The sequence below is a fragment of the Thermobia domestica genome, unplaced genomic scaffold (genome assembly GCF_964235325.1).
Source record: "Thermobia domestica unplaced genomic scaffold, izTheDome1.hap1.1 HAP1_SCAFFOLD_820, whole genome shotgun sequence".
Lineage (NCBI taxonomy): Eukaryota > Metazoa > Arthropoda > Insecta > Zygentoma > Lepismatidae > Thermobia > Thermobia domestica.
Genome location: NW_027656530.1, coordinates 58,482 through 82,505, shown reverse-complemented (window position 1 = coordinate 82,505; position 24,024 = coordinate 58,482). Strand labels below are relative to the sequence as shown.

At 39.9% G+C, this 24,024-nt stretch overlaps 2 non-coding genes across 2 annotated transcripts; both read left to right on the top strand.

Moving 5' to 3' along the window:
• Nucleotides 1–5,660: 5,660 nt before the first annotated feature.
• LOC145677377 (5S ribosomal RNA) lies at nt 5,661–5,779 on the top strand. Its single transcript, XR_014129795.1, has one exon. It is a non-coding gene; the product is annotated as a 5S ribosomal RNA (ribosomal RNA).
• Nucleotides 5,780–5,956: 177 nt separating this feature from the next.
• On the top strand, nt 5,957–6,075 carry LOC145677380 (5S ribosomal RNA). Its single transcript, XR_014129798.1, has one exon. It is a non-coding gene; the product is annotated as a 5S ribosomal RNA (ribosomal RNA).
• The last annotated feature ends 17,949 nt before the right edge of the window (nt 6,076–24,024 follow it).

Here is a 24,024-nt window from a genome sequence, read left to right as displayed (position 1 = left end):
GATATAGTATTTGATTTCTTGTCTCATTGTTTGCGTCAGAGATGTCTTCTCAAGTTAGGATTTACGATACATACAGGATGAGTTGTATATATTGTTGCTGCCAGCTCTATATTAATCCCATATTTGTAAACGAATAAAAACAGTATTCTAATTATAACAATGTGCTCACAATTAATTTTATTCTTAATTGTTATACGTATTGTTGATTAAAAATGAAAATGTTGCTAAGTGAATTTTATTAATATTTTCTGTTGCGTGATATAGGAAGTGAGTGAAATATTGGAGGAATATAGTGTGCGTAGCAGATGATGTGCAGTGGCTTTGGATCGCCTGTGATAAGGTAAGGCATTTGCTATTTTAATTAACGCATTTTATATACTGTAATCCTAATTATTTTTATGTGAATGTGCTTACTACTTGTGTATTCAGTGGGACCGATGTTTTAATATGTATGGTCAAGCAGTGTCGAGCCTGGTCAGTGTGTGGATAGGTGACCATTTTTTGTAAATCGATAACATTTAACTTTGTAAACACGGATGAAGTAGAAGTATATTTATTTTATTTTTTACCTCAAATATGTAGGACACTTCTCCTTTGTACATCAATTATTATTATTAGTTCAACTTGTTTACAAGTTAAATGAAAAGAATAGTCGTTATCGTGTGATGATTGTGCTCATTAGGCTAAAGAAGACTCGTGATAAGAAAGAAAAGAAGAACGGTGCTCAAGTTTCGTCACAGCATATTCTCAAAAATTTACAGGCAAAATTCAGTGTTCTGCATGAAAAGGCATATTTGTACGAAAAAAAAAAAATTCTGCAGACGACAGAATTAAATAAAGTAATACACATGTATTTTAGAGTTACTGGTGTAAAATCATTACAAGTGCTTTGCCAGGTGGCCAATAAAAAGCACGAATACTATTTAAGGGAGCCAAAACAGGAGAAAGCTGGGGGCCTGAGCGATAGCAAGAATGTGCGTCCAAAGTGAACAGGAGCGAAGGCGACGCGGGTATACGTATAAGCAAGGGTAGTGGAAACCAGTTAGTTTTCGAGTTTCAATAGCACTTGTCATGCATCCATACTAGTAGCGCCCCGCTTGTAAACATTAAGTACACTATGCAAGAATACACCGCCGGTGGAAAATAGTACCTAATACAGTTATCTTTCATATATACTGACTTATTTTACAGTAGTAACCCAACACTAGTAAACGTAAAATAAAAGTGTATAACTTTATATTTAATTCTATCGCCTGGCTTAGTTTTTCACCTGTAAGATGTACTTATTTAGAGCAAGTTTCTTAACTAGCAAATTAAACCGAGAACCACAGCAACCATATATATATTCTTATGATGTACTTTTCTTTGAGTGGTGTTCTCTGTCTATTGAATAACATTTTCTCAGTTTAATGCTAGCAAAAAACAAAACAAAATCAAAGTGTTTCTATATAAATTTAGTTCACCGTGTTGTAATATCACATGGAATTGAAAAACGAATAGTCGAACCTCTGCTATCTCGATCAAACTTCTCAGGATGATATACTGACTTACCGCAGAAGTTCGACTGAATACGTTTCTCAGTTCCATGGGAGAACCTGGAGAAGCAAAAGCCTGCGCAACGGAAAATACTAAATAAACTTGTAGAGCAGGTCAAGATGTATCATCATGCCAAGTTTCATTCAGATCAGAGAAGTTTGGCTGCAGCCATTTTCATTACAAAGCACAAAATGGATGGTCCCTAACCTCGAGAATCTTCACAATTGTCGACGAGTTGAACTGCACTCATCTGATCAAAATCAAACTTAAAATGACAGTTCACTTTCAACTGTTAAATAATATGATATGCAGGCTTCTGCTTTCCTAGTTACAGTCTATCCACTGTGGTATGCATATTAGTACAAATGTGAGAGTGCATATTTATTAAAGATTTGCTTCAAAAAGCGATGAAAGACATAGGCATTGCCGCGGGCGGTGATAACAAGATGCCGGAAAACGAACAAGCAGAAAGAATATGGGCTGAAGAAGTGTAAACGACGACGCGGCGGCCCGTAAAGGTGTTGCCGTCCTATTAAATGAATAATATCAAAAGAAAGAAAAAAAAAGTAAAAAATTTCGCGCTCGTAATCAAGACAGAAAGCAACTAAAGGAAATCTTTGTTTTACGTCCCACGTTATGCCGCTTAGGCTAAAAGAGGCGCTGATTATGAGAAATGATTGAAATGGTGGTGGAATGAAGAAAGTGGGAGGAAACGGGAGAACCCCGCGGTAACCCACCGCACATAGTTTTTGTCCACCATAAAGTTAACTTGGCGGGGGCTCAAGACAGAAAGACGGTTGGAAAAACAAATAAACGATGTTGCATCCCGTAAAAATGTTCGCGACCTATGAAATCAATATTTTTTCTTAAAGAAAAAAAAGAATTAAAAAGAGAAAAAAAGGTCAAAATTTCGCGCTCGCTTCGCTCGCGATCAGCAGAGAAAAGAGGACGTGACGCACCCCTAAAAGTGTTGGCGACCGATTGAATAAATATTGTGGGTAAAAAAAAAAAAAAAAAAAAAAAGTCAAAAATTTCGCGCTCGCTTCGCTCGCGATCAGCACAGAAAGAAGGACGTGACGCGCCCCTAAAGGTGTTGGCAACCGATTCAATACATATTGTCGGTAAAAAAAAAAAAAAAAAAAAAAAAAAAAAAACGCTCGCTTCGCTCGCGATCGACATGAAAAAGGCAACGACGTGACGCCCCGTAAAATTGTCGGCGACCTATTCAATCAATATATTCGGTTGAAAAACAAAGTCAAAAGTTTCCCAATCGCTTCCCTCCCGATCGACATAAAAAAAAAGGCAACCCCTTCACCTCTCCTTATGCATTCATCAGTAAACATACAACCATAGATCACAATACCACTCACATCACCTATCAGTTCTCCACGTCCATCAAGATCCAATCATCGCCCTGGCCCTTTATGATGATACACAACATTACATGTTATTGTGTGCATTGCCCCGCGTTACAATACATGACCAAAAAAAAGAGAAAAAGAGCTGCACTGCCTTCAGTGTAGACATGTTCGTATTCGTAGAAAATGATTTTAGGTACACGATAGTACAGTAATCTATCTTCACATGCTTCACATGTGAACGATACCTACACATGAAGAGGGCTCCCGAGGTTTCCTTTTCCAATAGGATGGAGCTCCACCACACTTGCAGAATGACGAGAAGTTATGTTAATAAATATATCCCAGAGTGTTTCGTAACTCGCCCTTGGTCCTAATGATGAAGCGTTCTTCAGATGGCCCCGATGTCTCCACACATGATACTATGCGACTTCTTTTCACGAGGCTCTCAAAGATCACGTTTGTGTCCTAACATTCTCTGCAGATATGACACAGCTGCGATAGCGGATCACAGAAGCCTTTCCTCTCCTTACAAGAGACGTGTTCATTCGAGTATGTGAGTAATTCGACTATCGATTAAATATCTCCCGTGTCACGATAGTAGTCACTTTCAATTCTTCTAACGAAGGTAAGAAAAAATGCTATACAAACTTCCTTTCGGTATATAAAGGATTAGGGGCCCAGAGAATATTTTCTTTCAAGAGGATACATTCTTTTTCGAACACCCTGTATATAGATCCTCTAATTATAACTGCAAACAAAATGTTGATTTTGCAATTGCTTCCATGAGAGAATATTCTGTGCACTTTCTTTCTGAAGGGCCGGGCCTAAACGTTTTCCTTAATCATTAAATTTAGTAGTTATCTACAATTACATAGTTTTCCATTGTTCTCAAAATAAAGATTTTTCTCTATGAATTGTTGAATGTTGCTAGGGATATTGAAGTAATTCTTTTTAGTGTTTTTTTCTTTACAATAATGTACTGAACGCCTGCATTAAGGAAGTTCGTGTGTCCATCTTGCAAAATGTTTCGTCTTTTTTCATGCCCACTAAGGTAAATATTCATTTTGCTCTTTTCTCTGTATGCAAACCACATTTCTTAAAGGCAACATTTTCATACAAATGTAGTACTAAAAACTTCTAATTGGCAACATCTGGGCTGCGAAGAGGAAAAAGAAAGAAATCTCGTACGTATTCGCGCGCAATTCGGAATTAGCCAATGAAAAGCACAAAAGCGGCCACCATCTCTCTCTCTTTCTTATTAACGGTTTTGTACTTTCTGCAGTTCTATCAGTGCTGCTAACCTCTTACTATATCATTGAATATGTATGTTTAGATATATATATATATATATATATATATATATATATATATATATATATATATATTTTACAAAAAATCATACTACTACGGAATAATATTAAATGCCTTTAAACCCTCATTTCTGTTTGCACTTTCTGTTACACTACCTTCCCCGAACTTCTTTCAAGTTATTAAGTGCAGAACGGGGAGTTATACATATTTACTTGCGCTTTGACAATATCTGCACATTGTGTAATAATAGGAGACGTATAAAATAAAACTATATACTAATACGTATATATATATATATATATATATATATATATATATATATACAGTACACATTCCACTATCCGAGGCTTTCCTTTTCTTTTCTTGCTGACGATAAATTACGCTTTTAGAAATGTTGTCTGAAAACAATAAGAATATGTGCAAAAAATACAATCAGAGGTAGAGGTCTTTAACAGGAAATAAGCAAGGGAGTTGAAAAATTTTTTATGCATGTAAAAAATATAGACATGAACCAACTTGTGAAATAAAAAGACCAGAAAACTACTCTTTCTAAATTATGTGTAAACTTTTTACCGAAAACGAAAGTTGCACGAAAGACTTTTTGTCCGTTTTTTGGCCTCCGGTGCTTGGGGTCCCTGATTCAATCCCAGCTCGTGCCGTGTGAACTTTGTCGTGCATAAAGACCGTGCTCATGGGTTTTCTCGGGTTTCTCCCGTTTCCTCCCACTTTCTTCATTCAGTACTCATCATCACCGTCTCCTTTAGCGTAACCGGTATAAGTATGCGACGTAAATCTAAATATTTCATTTCATTTCCCTTTTCTGCTCATACTGCTGATTATGCGCGATTATGCCAACATCCAACTCCGCGGATAATCGTGCGATTACTGTATATACAACTAATACAGATACAACTAATTATATTATCAGTTACAGTATCGGTTTTTATTTACTAATTTGCCTCACTTTATTTGCATCCCTGCAGTAAATAATTCTTATCGATAATAGTTAAAATGTATATTACATTTTAGTGCTTCACGACTGAATGATCATCTGCCTTACGTTATCTCGCAGCTGAAGAGAATGCTACACTGAAAACTACCTTGCGTTATAAAGGGTAAGTGAAACATATCTTAAAAATATCTTTCATACATTTCATTGTGTACATTAAAGAATGTAAGTTTGCCTTTTTCCTGTAATCAATACTTAATAAAGGATTTATTTTTATTTATTTATATACAATTTCATACGTGGTTCGTGATAGTAAACTCGATAGGACACAGTGGCACTATGAACATCCGAATCACTCATCATTCGAACATTCAAATATTTATTCGAATATTAGTATATTCCAAGTAATGTTAACGACGTTAATATGCTTGCCTTTATAGTTAATAATGTCAATTCTTACTTAAAACATACTTCCTTAACAGGACATTGAAGAAAAGGTAGTTGCCAACGGCCATACCATGCTGAATATACCGGTTCTCGTCCGATCACCGAAGTCAAGCAGCATCGGGCCTGGTCAGTACTTGGATGGGTGACCGCCTGGGAACACCAGGTGCTGTTGGTATACTTTTTCTAATTTTGTTTTTCACAAAGACGAATATTCTCACATCGTTCACCACGATAATTTCGTAATCATGCATTACTTAAAACAATTAGCAACGCTTTCCACGCGCTGGTCTTTTTGAGTATTCACCGACAAACCTACGTAGCTACAATAACTCACTCGAAGCCATATGCATTCGCCAACGGCCATACCATGCTGAATATACCGGTTCTCGTCCGATCACCGAAGTCAAGCAGCATCGGGCCTGGTCAGTACTTGGATGGGTGACCGCCTGGGAACACCAGGTGCTGTTGGCATCTCTTTTTCAAATTTCATTATCCTTCAAGTACGAAAATACTAGAAACATTAATTTTATAGTACTTTCAAGAGATAATTTATCAACATTATTTCATAGCGATTAATCGATATTCTAAGCGTTATACCCACTATTTCTTACACTAACAGCCTGTTTATTTGCACGGCACATTAAAATAACCTGATTTCCGATCCGTGTGCACCTACTACTATACTTAACACGGAATGTATTACCACTTTTTAAAAGTAAATTATTATGACTAAGTGTAGATCTCCGGCGAGTAAATGCCTTTCGTATACAAGCACGACACATCTCCGCTATGTGCTTTACTTTTTTACTAACAGCATATAGAAATTGGATTTCAAGGTGTTTCTACATAACAGAATGAAGCAAATTTCGTGATTTAACTCTTTCGAATAATGTGTTGGTCCTGACAAGGACCGTTTGAAATGAAAAATCTTGAAGAAGATTTTTACTTAGAGCTTGTGTACTTGGTAACAGCCTTCGTACCCTCACTTACAGCGTGCTTGGCAAGTTCACCAGGCAAAAGAAGGCGCACAGCTGTTTGGATTTCCCGGCTGGTGATAGTTGACCGCTTATTGTAATGGGCCAAACGAGAAGCTTCAGCAGCAATACGCTCGAAGATGTCATTAACAAAGCTGTTCATGATACTCATAGCTTTGCTAGATATGCCAGTGTCAGGATGCACTTGCTTCAAAACTTTGTAGATGTAAATGGCATAGCTCTCCTTCCTCCTCCTCTTCTTCTTCTTATCTCCCTTGGAGATATTCTTTTGGGCTTTACCAGCCTTCTTTGCAGCCTTTCCGCTAGTTTTTGGTGGCATGATGACTCACTCGTTCAGCAAAATTAGATGTGTCCGCTAAAAGTTAAGTTAAAAATAAGGACGCCCCTCGGGAAAGCCCGCGCCCTGACAGAGAGTAAGGCATCAACCATCTATCTACATGCCTCTCCTCACATGCAATTAGTACACTAAAGAATCTGTCGGGTGTAGGTGTATGCCGCGGCTTCTATCTTTTACGAAAGACATTTACACGCGAATCTGTCAATGTGTGAAATAGAAGGAAAGAAGGGTAAACAAGAAGATAGGAAAGCGCGAGAGAAGTTATTTGTGTTTGATAGAGGGACAAAAAACCTGGGAACCAGGAAAAAACCCCCTTTATCGGTCATGCTGCATGCAATAGTATTTACATGGCAAAACCACTTGAGAAGGGTGGTGAAAATCCATGTAAAAATGTCTGTATTAATAAATTACTAAGTTATTTTATGCTTTTAATTTAAATTTTTAAAACCTATCTGTATATGTTAAACTATCTGTGTTGTCTGTATTTGGGAGGTGTTTTGTTAGTGGGGAAGACTGTTATTTTTTAAACATGCAAGTTTGGCCGTCTTCTTGATCCTTTGGTCGGTGCTTGTGTCGTCATCTGTCTGCAGAATTTTTTTTTTTTTATTCTGCGTTGGCTCCAGTGATGCGCTGCAGAGAAGGAACGTATAACTGCCCATCTGTTGTTAAAATGGGGTTGAAGGATTGCCGGTAGATCTTCTTTGTGGCTTCCTGTATTGCTCTGTTTAGTCGTTGATGGTTTGCCGGTTCTATTGTCAAGGCTAAAACTGAAGTAATCCATTTGATAACTCTGTTGGTGACTATATGCATGGCGTCATCAATGAGTTTCTGGAGGGTTTCAGCAATTTTCTCTTCTTGAGTGGTAACTCTAGGAGATTCTTCTTTTCTTCTTTCTTCTTGTTTGCTGCTCTGGTCCTTACTAGGGCCATCGTCTAAAGCTTGCTGTTTTGCAATTTCTTCTTTTTGAGTAATCTGGTCTTCTGTTAGTATTTTCACAGCTATGGTTCGAGTTTGACGTGGTCTTTTTGGGCAATTGCTGTTCCCTGTTCTGTGGCCTGCTTTCCCGCAGGTTGCACAGAAGTTGCTGTCGATTGGGTTGCTACAGGTGTCTTCGTGTTCCTTCCCGCAACGATGGCACACTCTTCTGTTTTTGCACAGAGCTCTTTGGTGACCATATTGGTAGCATTTGTAACACGGCATCGGCCGTGGCGGTGCTCTGGATGTTTCGACTTTGTGGTGTGTCGTCCCTATGGAGATTCCGTGGGTTATCAGTTTATTTATTTGAACGGGATCTTCTGAGAACAATCTGAGTAAGGGTGCTGGTCCTTTCTGGGTTTGGATCCTCACTGCATTTGTGAAGTTGACTCTCAGTTTCCTTAACTCAGATTTGAAACTATCAACATCTGTGGTGACTGGTACTTTCTTGATAACACACGTGAATATTGGTCGCTTTCGGTGGGATCTCTTGTTGTCTTCATTCTTCTTGGTTTGTGGTTCATCTTTCTGTGACGGCGAGTCTGCTTTCGTCTTCTTGTTGCGTTTGCCTTTCACTAGTGTGAACTCTTCTTCAGCAGCTGGTTCGTTGACTTCATTGTCTACTTTTGGGTGTGGAGACGTCTGGTCCTTGAAAGGGCCGGGAGTCTTGGATGTCACATCTTCTGGTGTGGTGGCTTCTGTTGTTTCTTGTCTTCTGGAATGGAGCATTATTGCTTTGTCACCGAAGTGTTTGGCTTCGAAGATGCGCAGGAAAACATCTCGTGCTGTTTGTGTGGCGAAGTCAATCCTGAACCTCTTGTATCCTCTATTTGTGATGCGTACTTCTGAGGTGTCCATCTTTTCAGCTATAATGTCAAGAACTTCTTCTGTTGTGTAAGTGACTTCGAAGAGTTTCACTTTTGGCACTGCCTCTTGTTGCGCAGATGGAGTGTCTGGCTGTTGCTGGTCGTTTCTTCTTTCTTCATTTACTTCTCTCTTGCTGGGAGTTTCTCGTCCTGTTTCTTCTTCCCTGGAGGGTTCTCTTGGAGTGTTCTTCATCTGGTATGTGGACGTCTTCTTCTTTCTTGAGTCCTCGCTGCAGTCTCTGCGGGCTTGGGATGGCTCCCTTCCCGGTCTTCTTGTGGGTGACTTCTTCTTTTGGCGTGGCATGGTGAATGTGGGCCTGATAAGGGCCGGAAACTAATTGAGGGAAAGTCTCTCTAGTTTTGTGTAGGTGCTTCGCTAATGCTATCCCAGAGAGATAACAGAGCGATCCCGTCAGCCGACTGTCGCCAAAGGCTGTTCAACCTATATGGCCAGCGCGAAGCTTGACGCACAATAGGGGGTCAAGCCGACGGAAAGCAATGCTTATTTCTCTAGGAAGCGGTGTGTGTGAGTGTGTGTTGAAGCAATTTTTATTTCAAAACAGTCTCTTCTCTTTAAAGCAGGATTATCTTAAAAGACTATCCTGTTAATAACACTTAGATTGAGTCTCTTCTTTCAGCGTTTAACTGCTTCAAATCTTCATTCTTCTTAGTTCTGCAGCACAGTAAGCTTCTCAATGAGTAGCGACTGCTTAGTTGTCACCGTTAGGTATCCACAGTCATAAGAAGGTTATCGACGGCAGCTCCAACATCCTCTCTCCTCAATTCAGATGTGTCCGCCGATTTATCGACTTCATTTAAATTACAGTACGTGTTTCAATTCGCGCCAACTGCCTTGCTTTTCATTTGATGCACTCGGGTGCACGCTTGAAGTAGTAACAAAACTGACTTGATTCATGGGAGGCCGCAATTTTTCCTCTCATCTTATTACGAAAGAATATTGAACAATGTCTGGTCGCGGCAAAGGTGGAAAAGTCAAGGGAAAGAGCAAGTCCCGCTCCAGCAGGGCTGGCCTTCAATTCCCAGTAGGCAGAATCCATCGTCTTTTGCGAAAGGGTAACTATGCCGAACGAGTTGGTGCTGGCGCTCCCGTGTATTTGGCTGCAGTCATGGAATACCTGGCAGCTGAAGTTCTTGAGTTGGCAGGCAACGCTGCTCGTGACAACAAGAAGACTAGGATTATTCCACGTCATCTGCAGTTAGCTATCCGTAACGACGAGGAATTAAACAAGTTGTTGTCTGGAGTTACAATCGCTCAGGGTGGTGTTTTGCCCAACATTCAAGCTGTACTTCTGCCCAAGAAAACTGAGAAGAAGGCATAAATGTAAGACCTATATCTCATACAAATCGGCCCTTATGAGGGCCACAAACCCCTTTATAGAGGAGATTTACGATTGAAATGAATTGTTTTCGATATACAGACTCATCAAAAGTGTCTGAGATAGTTGCTTAGTTTCATTCGAAATTCTCGCTGCTATTCGATTAATTAGTATATGTGTAGTCGTCGATCGTAATTGAAGCCCATAGGAAGTCACACTAACTTTAGAATACTCCAAACAGCGATGTGCTTAGTTCCCACTACATTATTAATTATAAGATCATTACCTTTTGTATTGTCGCTAGCTACATTTTTTTGATATTTGCGTACATCGGGCTCATATTACCCAGAGGACAGGACAGTCGAGCCCAGATTCTCAGCAATGGAAGAAAACCTCATACCACATATTCTCATGTACTTCATGCTAGACAAAGGAATTTCCAACATTCTTAAAGCACTCATGTTTCTCTCTTGCGTTGGCTTGGCTGAAATTACTCTGTTCAATATGTTCTCGACATTTATTATTGTTCATTACTATGCCCCAATGACATCATGAACAGAGCGGATCAGAAAACTTTCCTAAATTTCTTTTGCAACATAGTAATGACATTAAATGCACACTTAAGTACGATTTATTCTTTGCAAGGTCGATATTCATATTTGTGTGATATGTGTTATATGTATATGGTTTGTAATACGCAACTACTCTTATTCTCTGATCTCAGAACTCATTTGCTACTGTGCCCAACGAGCGAGCCTAGGTTTCTTGTAACTACTGCCTTTCTTTAGTAAATAATGTGAAGTATACAATGCATTAACCTACATCTCATATTTGTATTACTCTTTATTTTAGTAACCCGCTACGAAGTGTCATTAATTTACATGTAAATCACAATAGACACTACCGCAAAAGAAAGAAATCGAACCCAAGACCACGTAAACAAGATAAAGGACAAGATTCAGGTTTCTAACGCATTATTCGCCCCTCACAGCACAGTATAGAAGTTGTATAAGCCTCTATACGTACATCCTACTGTCAGAACAGAAATTCCGACTTGCGTTTCGCATCTCTCATGCTCGCTACTTCCAACAAATCGCCAATTTCCAACCAGAACCCCTTCTCCAGCATTAATACTGCTACATGATATGAATACGTATACATGAACGTACATAATGTAAAAAAAAACGTATGATTTTCTCAAATTAATCTCTCTACGTCTGTAATTTAGTGTGCATCAAAAGGCTTTAATGTAGTTACACGAATTCTTATAATCTAACAGAAAATCGCACAAAGTAAATCTTTCCCTTTATATAAATTTGTTGGCTCTGAAAAGAGCCGTTTATGCCAATTTTATATCCAAAATAGGAGGAACCCCAACTTAACCTCCGAAACCGTACAGGGTTCTTCCTTGCCTCTTCAAGGCATACACAACATCCATAGCTGTCACTGTCTTCCTCTTGGCGTGTTCTGTGTATGTAACAGCATCTCTGATTACGTTCTCCAGGAATACTTTCAATACTCCTCGGGTCTCTTCATAAATGAGACCAGAGATACGCTTCACACCACCACGGCGAGCAAGACGCCTAATAGCGGGTTTGGTGATACCCTGGATGTTGTCACGAAGAACTTTACGGTGGCGCTTGGCACCTCCTTTGCCAAGACCCTTGCCTCCTTTTCCACGTCCTGTCATTTCGATATGTTACTGCTTCGCTCACCACACACGAGAAATACAAGCCCAAGCAGCCCAAGACTCGTGGTTTTGTTCCTTCGATCATGCAGGGAAAGCACGGAGGAAAAACACAAAACGTGTCTAAGCCAATGAGAACTGTCCTTTTCGACTGACTTTATCCAATGAGAAATAGCTTGATTTAACGGTTTTGCTCTTTATATAACTTGACTTCATTCAGCGCGCAATTCAATCAATCATTCATTCAGGACGGAAGCTAAAGCAACTCCACACGGATTGAGAGAAGCAAGCGGTCTCCACGCGTAGAGAAGAATCAGCACACAGGACCACACGAGTCTTTGGAACTGGCAGTGACCGGATAGCTCGCGCTTAATTAGTGATAGTGATAGTGACAGTGTCGTTCAGCGCCGAGTGATAAAGCCACATCCTGTTATGCTAGCTGTCTGAGACTACAGACCAAGACACAACAACCAACTGGTTCTTCTCAGAGCCACAACAGACTTCCTAACTTTACTGACAATCGACTTGGACAGCACTGATCCTATGGATAGTACTCGTCCGGCTCTTATCAGGGCCACCGACTTATGACGTGACCAGGATTGATCGGTTCTTCTCAGAACGGGTCCTTCCGGCTCTTATTAGGGCCACACCTCAGACATAAACTGACTGAACAAAGGATTGTACAGCTCTTGTTAGAGCTGTACCTTCCGGCTCTTTTTAGGGCCAGCGACGAGCTAAATTATTATTTCTCCCTCCCCGACAGAATTGACGACTCACGCACCGAAAGGATTAGTTTGGACTATCAGCTCTCCTGTCCCTCTTGAGTGACCGAGCTTAGAGTAGGCACTCTCGTATGTACAGGCCTTGCCGACAGTCGGAGCGCGAATAGGCTAAACTGATCCCAACGGGACGTCACTATAGGACCCCAACACTAACACTAACACACACACACAACACAGTTGCTCTGGATACCTTGCGGTGTTATACCAAGGAGCCACTTATACACACAAAAACAAATTAATACAGACCCTCTCACCCCTCACCCTAACTGGAAGCGAAGCATACACACACTGAGCTACTGCCTACCTTAAAGAAAGAAACAAAATGAAGCCACACAGGAACACCAGAAGTAGAAGCCAGGCGAGCAAGGAAATGCCCAAAGACGAACAGCAACCAGCAAGAAGAAAACAACGAAATCCCGCACAGACTACACCGGAGAGGAACATGCAACCTACACCGGAACGAGACCCGCCGTCGGATGACGATCTGCCACCAGACGCTACTTTCTCTCCTACAACGGGATCACCTAACTCCAGCTACTCGGAAGCCTTGAAATCTCCTAGCTCACCATCGCATCTAGCCCATTCACCTACCAATAAAACAAGACGCACGAACACCAGAAGTGAATACAACTGCAGCTACAGGGACATTCCTATAACAGCACAGGCGCGGATCCGCCCCACAGCAATCGGCAACCAAGATGGGAGAAAGACCAGCGAACTGATGATACATGACAATCACATAGAAACCTCAGTACCACAAGAGGAGACTAGAGGAAACACACTCAACCCAACGAAGAAAAACACGAAATCCCTCCACCCGAGAGAAGGACCATCTAGCACAGGCGACAACGAGACAAACGAACTCAACAGCCAACAGAGACCTCAAAGCAAGCAAAACAATGTACACAATTCACATGAACGAAGGATCTTCTCTATTGCTATTTTCAACCCAGACCCTCGAAAGACGAACCCAATAACACTAAAGAAAAAGTTTGCAGAAATTAAACCAGCCATCAAAGCCACTATATACAACCTCAATAGAAACAACGGTGTGAAACTAATCTTCAATACTAAAGAAGACAAGACTAAGTTTCTGGATGGATTTACAGTGACGGACTTTGGGCCCAATGCTCAATGGAACACTAATGACTACACAAAACGAACCAACCTGCCACCACAGACGCCACAAGCCACTTTTACATGCGTAGTCCGAGGAGTCCCTGTTCACTTAGACATCGCAGAAATTAAAGAAGATATGATGGAACAACGAATACAATTCACCAATGTTACACGAATGAAATCTGATAGAGGGCCTATCCCACTTCTGAGGATTTTCTCTAGAGACCCAGAGACCATAAACTCACTTATTACCAACGGAATAAATATTGGGATAGCAAGATATAAAGTAGAGAACTCGAAAACCACTGGACGCCCTACACCATGCACACGATGTTTCTCATACGGCCACCACGCAACCAGATGCAACAACGAGGTCACGTGCTACAAATGCGGGAAGAAACACTCACCAAGAACATGCAACTCAGAGGCCACGAAGTCATTCTGCGCAACATGCACAGCTAAAGGACACAGAACCGGAAGTAGCAACTGCCCTGCAAGGCCATACCAGAATGAAGACCACCAAATAAAGAAAGTTATTACACTGCCTAACCAGCAAGACCTCAACAAGGAAACCAGTAATAATGAAGAACACACAGAACCCATAGATGACGAAACGCCACCAGAACATACTACACTGGAGGATACAATGGAGGATCTAAAAAACAAGATACTGCAACTTCAAGACAACATTCTTACATGGGTGAGTAGCACCCTCACTCTAATTCACAAAGATAAGCCCAAGGAACTGATAGACATACTTAGAAGAACAACAGAAGATATATTCAGCGAAAAAATAAACATTATGACTTCCAGAGAAGGCTTTTTGTACGTTGGAAAACAGTACTACCACAGAAACAAAAAACAGAAACCCCACTATAACAAAGATGACTTCACAAACTCACCAGATCCATCTGATGATGAACAATAAAAAGGAGAAGATCAGCAGTAAGCTCCGAATGATGCTCTTCAACATCGAGGGGGCTCGCCAAAAAACTGCAGAACTAACACAATACGCAAGGGACCACAACATCCACATTATAATACTAAATGAAACAATGCTCCGGAAGAACAACTCACTTCACATTCCAGGCTACAATACAGTCCGGCACGATAAAACACAGGCAATAAAAGCTAATGGTGGCACGGCCATATTAATAAAACAGGGCATCAACTACACGGAATATCCTATACCTCCAGATATCAAATGTGACTCCCAAACCCCCATCCTGATCCAAATCCACACAGAAAATCCTTTCTACCTAGCCACACTATATAACTCACCAAACCTAAACGTTGAAAACTCCTTCCCCATCCTAAACTACCTCTCCCAGTTCAGAAGAATTATCGTAGCCTCGGACATAAACAGCCAGCACCAGCTAATAGAAGACCCCATTACCAACAACAATGGAAGAAAGTTAATCGAATATCTAGCCATGACCACATGGATGAATGCCAGAATTCCTGGACCTACCAGGAAAGCACGCAGAATTAACGAAATAGACACCAAGCCCGACAAAATTCTCACGTCACCCCAAATGCTACCAAAAACCGAGTGCCATGCTCCCGACTTCGCCACCGGGTCGGACCATGCCATAATCCCTTTCACAATACATGGGACGCACATAGAAGAAATAAACACAAAAACAATATATAGATATGACAAAACGAACTGGGAAGACTTCAGGAACACAATTAGTGACCAAATAATCAACTTACAAATAGACGCAACCCCGGAATCAATAGAAGCAGCTAATCAACGTCTCACCGAAGCAGTACAAGCAGCTATAGAAGAACACATTCCAACATCTTGCATCAACCCCCAGGAAGAAAGGCTTCCAGAAGACATCATAACCAAAATCAAAGAGAAAAGAGAACTTCATCGGATACATAAGATCCACCCAAACCCAAATACAAAAAACGCCATTAATAGGCTACAACGGGAAATAAAAGAAGACATCATCAGACACAATGAATCAAAAATAAACAGAATATGTAGTCACCTCGAGGAATTACAAAGAAGTAATCCGAGAAAGTTCTGGAAAACCATCAAAATGAGGTACAGCCGCCGCACAGCAAACCCCAACCCGCACAAGATAGACAACAGAGACTTACCAACTGTAAATGATAAACTACAGTATTTCGAAGACATTATGAGGAGAAAATATGCTCGAGCCACCAACGCAACAGCACAACAAAGAGACATAGAAAACCGAGCACATCTCATTACCAATATTATTAACCACCATCAAAACCTGATAGAGGCTGACAAGCTCGACAAACACCCAGGAGATCACAACATACTACTAAAAGATATCACACATGAAGAAGTAATTAATGTTCTTAGAAAGAAAAAATGCACTGCTCCAGGTCCGGATAGGATCACCGCTCTCCATATCAAGAAATCCCCGGAAACTCTCACCCGCAAACTCACAGAACTATACAACGCCACTCTAGCCACTGGGTATATACCAACAACGTGGAAGCAAGCACACACCATACTAATCCTGAAGCCAGGGAAGCCACCCACACTCTCCAATAGTTATAGACCTATCACGCTCACACCCACCTTCTCCAAGCTCATAGAGAAAATAATAGTAAACAGGATTCACGCATACATGGACGAGAGTAAACAACTTAATAAACAACAGGCAGGTTTCAGACCAACATACAACACAATCCAACACACCATAAGAATATTCAATGACGCTCAGGAAGCCTTCAAACGGAAGCACAAATTAGGAGCCATGTTCTTTGACCTGAGCAGTGCATTTGACACTGTGTGGCACGAGGGGCTCTTGTATAAGCTGACAAACCTCAACCTCCCAACAACAATAATACGATGGATCTACTTCTTCCTTAAAAACCGGGAAACAAGACTTAAATTCCAAGATAAGCTGTCGAACCCCATTCCCATAGAGAGAGGCGTTCCTCAGGGATCCACTCTTGCACCACTCTTATACATCGTGTATGTTAACGACACTCCAAAAAACGATAACACTCAGCTGGCATTATACGCAGATGACACGGCCTACTGGACCACATCCCGCATCACCAAGAACATTCTAACTAAGCTAGAAAAACAAGCAGACAGTTTCTCCAAGTGGTGTAAGGAGTGGCATCTGGAGATGAACTCTGCCAAGACTCAGCTACTCATATTATACCCAACAGCCAAAGGCACCAGGAAAAATAAAAACAGAACCATTAAAGTCAACAACGTACGGATCAAGCCTCAAAACAATGCCACCTACCTAGGAATCACGTTCAACAACAGACTGAGTCTACACCAACATACTAAGAAACTAAAAAGTAAAGCAATTAAAATCATGCATTTACTTAAACCAATTCTGAAAAACGCCAACAACACAGCTCAGGTTAACTCAAGAATCTACAAAACGATTATAAGATCTAATCTCACCTACGGCTCCCCACTCTTCACTAAGCAAGACGTCGAAAGACTGAAACGTACGGAAAGGTACTGGATAAGAATAACGATGGGAGAAACACACACAGATGAGGCATATCAAATATATAAACTCAAAAAGCTCAACGAGTTCATATCATATCTAAACAGAAAGTTCGCCAATAGATTGATTGCATCAAATTTTTTCAAAGAACACTACGCAACAATACCAAATACAGAAAACCCCAACACCATTATCGAAACACTAGCAAACATCGCTAAAAACTAAACTAAACCAAACTATTAAAAAAAAAAAAAAAAAAAAAGTTTTTGGACTCAGTGGCGGAGCTTACGGGCTTGAGCGCCTCAACACTGGATTACGGCCAAGCTGTTCTACAGGGAAGATCAAGAAGAAAGATAAATAAACAACGCTAGCTTCCAGTAGAAATCCGATACCTTTAATCCCAACTCCTATTCACATACCCAATCCATAGGCCCGCTAACTAGCACCACAAAAACAAAACACAAATAACACCATGGACAAAGTAGCCCTACTGGCTAGACGTCCTTCCCATGCTGGGAAAACAGACTTTGACTTTGACTTTGACTTTGAGCGCGCAATTATTTGAAACAAGTCGTGACAGTTGCAATGGCACGTACCAAGCAGACAGCTAGGAAATCTACTGGAGGCAAAGCTCCTCGAAAGCAGCTTGCCACCAAAGCTGCAAGAAAGAGTGCTCCAGCTACCGGTGGAGTGAAAAAGCCCCATCGTTACAGGCCTGGTACTGTGGCTCTCCGAGAAATTCGTCGTTACCAGAAGAGCACTGAATTGCTCATCCGCAAGCTGCCCTTCCAACGACTCGTCCGAGAAATTGCACAAGATTTCAAGACAGATCTTCGCTTCCAAAGCTCAGCTGTCATGGCTTTACAGGAGGCAAGTGAAGCTTACCTTGTAGGGCTTTTCGAAGACACCAACTTGTGTGCTATTCACGCAAAGAGAGTCACAATCATGCCTAAGGACATTCAGCTTGCTCGCCGCATCCGTGGGGAACGTGCTTAAGTTTGAAGTTCTGGCACTGAGTTCAAAAACGGTCCTTTTTAGGACCAATACACTACTTAGAGATGCTGTTATCCTAACAAGGATCTTGTCCATACTTGTTATCTTTTTTTTTTAAATTCTCACGCCGTATGTTGCATAGTTAATACATCTACCTTCGTTTTCCTGTCGTTTCGTATATCATCCTATCTTTCAAGTATATTCTTTAGTTTTCCCCTATGTTTACCGATTGATTATCTTCGTTTTATGTGGTCAAGGGTTCGATTTTGCCATATGTTGCATAACTTAACTTCGATTCAACCACTGTTTGCCCTTCTCAACGTTATTAATCTGATAGAACTCGCAGGCGAAATATGTACTTCTTCCAAGGTAGCAAAAGTAATATTATTTTGTCAGAGGTCGCTGCTGTTGAATGCAAACGTTAAACTAAACTTTCTTTAAGTGTCTGTTTGTACTTAACATCAGTTCAATTGTACACCTACATTTCTGCTGGTGTTACTATTTTTCTTTATAGCAATATTACGAATTATAAGACGGTATCCGTGGTTATTAGCGTGTTCCCTTTTCCTAACACTTTCTCATTACACCAGTATTTCCATCATTCATTAGGCGTAATCACCCGTCTCCTTTATCATAAAAATCATAATAGTACGACGTTAAATTGAAACATAGTCTACTTCACTTTCACGAGTTGTAATAAGTTCGAACATTTCTTTCACCCCAGCCTTGAAAAGAGTTGATTTTAGTTTAGTGTCCCTTTCAGCAGCAAGGCTGTTTCAAACGTGGACCTACTTATTAACGTGCAATGCGAAACATTTGAGCTCCCACCGAGAATCGAACCCAGTCAGCCTGCAAAAGTTTTTCTAACAAATGCATTAAGTGCGTTTTCTGTACTGTTTCGCTACTTGAAGATAGGAACAAGGAAAAAGTAAGTGATCACAAATTGACATTACGTAATGTGTTCCCCATTTTTTTTCGAGTACACCATTCTTGACACCCGTGAAAGCTTTCTTTCCCCACCCTCAATTCCCCTCTGTTATAAAGCACTTACATCAAGAAGTGCTTCGGTTAAAAAGAAAACTCAAAGTCCCTTGCGTGTATACTATACATTGCTATGAATGAACATGTGATAATGATAGGAAAAGCACAATTTTACTCTTCTCAAAGTATTTGATGGCTCTAAAAAGAGCCGTTTTAAAATGTCAGATGATTTACTGACACATTTACTTCTTCTTTGGTGCAGCCTTCTTAGCACTTTTCGGTTTTGCTGTAGCCTTCTTTGGCTTCTTGGGAGTTTTTGCCTTCTTCACTTTAGATGGTGATTTCTTAGGTTTGGGAGCAGCAGCCTTTTTCTTTTCACCAGTCTTCTTGGGACGTTTAGCTGCTGGCTTTTTCGCAGGCTTCTTCTCCTTTGATGCTGATCGTTTCGCCTTGGTTGAAGATCCACCTTCAGGCTTCTCCTTCAGCGATGAAGCACTAAGCTTAAACGATCCAGATGCACCTTTTCCCTTGGTCTGAACCAAAGACCCAGAAGCAACTGCACTTCTCAAGTATTTCTTGATAAATGGAGCAAGCTTCTCGGCATCCACTTTGTAGTTCTGAGAGATGTATTTCTTAATAGCTTGCAGTGAACTTCCTCCCCTTTCCTTCAAATTCTTGATGGCGTTGTTCACCATTTCTGATGTTCTTGGATGAGAAGGTGTTGTTTTTGGTTTCTTAGGCTTTGCAGACTTCTTAGGAGAAGCCTGTGCCGGGGCTGCAGGTGCTGATGCCGTATCTGCCATTGCTTTCTGCAATAAACTCAACGATACTGAAGAATGAAATTTTCGCTAGCAGGCAGCGTTGAGTTTGGTTACGGAGCGCGGACCGGATAGAAAGCACTTGCTGAGGCGGGCTGAGGTAAACAGAAGTTCGTAGTTGCCACAACGATAAGTGTGTTTCCTTCTATTTTGATAAACGATTTTTTTCAGGTATTCAATGAATGCACCAGATCCTATTCTTCCTTACTGGCTAGAAGAAACTTTATTCCACATAACTCAAAAGGCATTTGTTTTTATTCGCTTTTCTATTTTATGTTTCAGTCATTGCTAAGTCGGTCACACTACTTTTTCACCCTCCTTGTGCTTATAATTTTCATAATTTAACATGGAAATACTTATCAATAAATAATTATATTACCATGGTAATTAACTTCAATCCTTCCTGTGATTATACGCAAAGTACCATCTTCGTACTGCTTACTATAGTTCAATGAAGGGAATCTATAAAGTAACGCGTGTCGCACACATCTGCCTTGCAAACTCCCTGGCCTACTTCCAATGTATAGACTTTTATTTCAAATCCTGATTTAATTTCATAATTTTCTGTAGATTTTAACATTTTATTACCCAGCTTCTTAATACGAATGACAATCAAGCCTAAATATTTATTCCCTTTAACTTTATTTTTCTTTTTTATTTTGTGCCTTGTTTCATATTTGTTCTTACGTTAGCAATTAACGCACTTACCGTAGTTATGTATGAACAGGTTGTTTCTATATTTATTTTATTCCAAATAAATTAAATATATATACGGATTATTTTATGGTAGTTGATATTTTCTGTTGTTTCCTACGTGAATTGAGGAAACGCACGGACTTTCGCCTAATTCTTGTGCTACTTTCATATGTCTGTATCTGTCGAATGCTGTCGATCTGTCGAAATGTGTATTACTATCTGTCGATTCATCGAGTGAACTGAATTCGTTAACCATTTCACCAGGCGCGCATGCATTTTTTTTTCTTCTAAGGGATCCAAGCTTCGGGGGGCAAGGTTCCAATACTACAAGCCACTATGTCTATATACTATTATTCTGCATTCGAAAACACGATAAATATTCCACTTACTTTTTCACAAAAACATGATACAGACAGAGTACAGATGAAGTGTAAGATCAGATTTATATTGATGATACATCAATATTTTCCCTGTTAATAACTACATTTAATGAGAAAGTCTGCAAATGTATGTTCACTTAGGAACTTTTGCGAGGAGTCCGCACCCGGTGGACACCCCGTGAGTACGCCTCTGCACTTGACTATACTTCGAATTATACTGCAAACAGTTGTATTTTAGTTTCCCCGTTTAGTTCATCGATATCATTAACACAAAGAAAATAGATGTTATAGATGCGTATTCTCAGTTCTCGCTTTATATCCGGACGTCTGCAAAAATCTACTCCTTTTCTTTCTTTCACGCATCCACCAAACTAACAATGATTTGTATTATAATATTTGCGCATAAAATGTATATCTCATACCTTCCATGTTCTCAAGTATTCATAGACAAAAACGGTTACTTTCTGCGAACAAATTGTCCAAACACAGTGCAAATGTCATCTATAGATTGTCCTGGTTCCGTCTGCGTGTACATAACAATGCGTCATAATCATACATTGCACATTAAGGATATCAATTAATCTTCCCAAATTCCTAGATATGCCTGGCAAAAGTTCCGCGTGTTGTAAGGATATTACATTTGTACTACCGACAAGGTGGTATCTTCCAACATTGAAGTTCAATAAACCCCAAATGTGTCGGATATAGTATTTGATTTCTTGTCTCATTGTTTGCGTCAGAGATGTCTTCTCAAGTTAGGATTTACGATACATACAGGATGAGTTGTATATATTGTTGCTGCCAGCTCTATATTAATCCCATATTTGTAAACGAATAAAAACAGTATTCTAATTATAACAATGTGCTCACAATTAATTTTATTCTTAATTGTTATACGTATTGTTGATTAAAAATGAAAATGTTGCTAAGTGAATTTTATTAATATTTTCTGTTGCGTGATATAGGAAGTGAGTGAAATATTGGAGGAATATAGTGTGCGTAGCAGATGATGTGCAGTGGCTTTGGATCGCCTGTGATAAGGTAAGGCATTTGCTATTTTAATTAACGCATTTTATATACTGTAATCCTAATTATTTTTATGTGAATGTGCTTACTACTTGTGTATTCAGTGGGACCGATGTTTTAATATGTATGGTCAAGCAGTGTCGAGCCTGGTCAGTGTGTGGATAGGTGACCATTTTTTGTAAATCGATAACATTTAACTTTGTAAACACGGATGAAGTAGAAGTATATTTATTTTATTTTTTACCTCAAATATGTAGGACACTTCTCCTTTGTACATCAATTATTATTATTAGTTCAACTTGTTTACAAGTTAAATGAAAAGAATAGTCGTTATCGTGTGATGATTGTGCTCATTAGGCTAAAGAAGACTCGTGATAAGAAAGAAAAGAAGAACGGTGCTCAAGTTTCGTCACAGCATATTCTCAAAAATTTACAGGCAAAATTCAGTGTTCTGCATGAAAAGGCATATTTGTACGAAAAAAAAAATTCTGCAGACGACAGAATTAAATAAAGTAATACACATGTATTTTAGAGTTACTGGTGTAAAATCATTACAAGTGCTTTGCCAGGTGGCCAATAAAAAGCACGAATACTATTTAAGGGAGCCAAAACAGGAGAAAGCTGGGGGCCTGAGCGATAGCAAGAATGTGCGTCCAAAGTGAACAGGAGCGAAGGCGACGCGGGTATACGTATAAGCAAGGGTAGTGGAAACCAGTTAGTTTTCGAGTTTCAATAGCACTTGTCATGCATCCATACTAGTAGCGCCCCGCTTGTAAACATTAAGTACACTATGCAAGAATACACCGCCGGTGGAAAATAGTACCTAATACAGTTATCTTTCATATATACTGACTTATTTTACAGTAGTAACCCAACACTAGTAAACGTAAAATAAAAGTGTATAACTTTATATTTAATTCTATCGCCTGGCTTAGTTTTTCACCTGTAAGATGTACTTATTTAGAGCAAGTTTCTTAACTAGCAAATTAAACCGAGAACCACAGCAACCATATATATATTCTTATGATGTACTTTTCTTTGAGTGGTGTTCTCTGTCTATTGAATAACATTTTCTCAGTTTAATGCTAGCAAAAAACAAAACAAAATCAAAGTGTTTCTATATAAATTTAGTTCACCGTGTTGTAATATCACATGGAATTGAAAAACGAATAGTCGAACCTCTGCTATCTCGATCAAACTTCTCAGGATGATATACTGACTTACCGCAGAAGTTCGACTGAATACGTTTCTCAGTTCCATGGGAGAACCTGGAGAAGCAAAAGCCTGCGCAACGGAAAATACTAAATAAACTTGTAGAGCAGGTCAAGATGTATCATCATGCCAAGTTTCATTCAGATCAGAGAAGTTTGGCTGCAGCCATTTTCATTACAAAGCACAAAATGGATGGTCCCTAACCTCGAGAATCTTCACAATTGTCGACGAGTTGAACTGCACTCATCTGATCAAAATCAAACTTAAAATGACAGTTCACTTTCAACTGTTAAATAATATGATATGCAGGCTTCTGCTTTCCTAGTTACAGTCTATCCACTGTGGTATGCATATTAGTACAAATGTGAGAGTGCATATTTATTAAAGATTTGCTTCAAAAAGCGATGAAAGACATAGGCATTGCCGCGGGCGGTGATAACAAGATGCCGGAAAACGAACAAGCAGAAAGAATATGGGCTGAAGAAGTGTAAACGACGACGCGGCGGCCCGTAAAGGTGTTGCCGTCCTATTAAATGAATAATATCAAAAGAAAGAAAAAAAAAGTAAAAAATTTCGCGCTCGTAATCAAGACAGAAAGCAACTAAAGGAAATCTTTGTTTTACGTCCCACGTTATGCCGCTTAGGCTAAAAGAGGCGCTGATTATGAGAAATGATTGAAATGGTGGTGGAATGAAGAAAGTGGGAGGAAACGGGAGAACCCCGCGGTAACCCACCGCACATAGTTTTTGTCC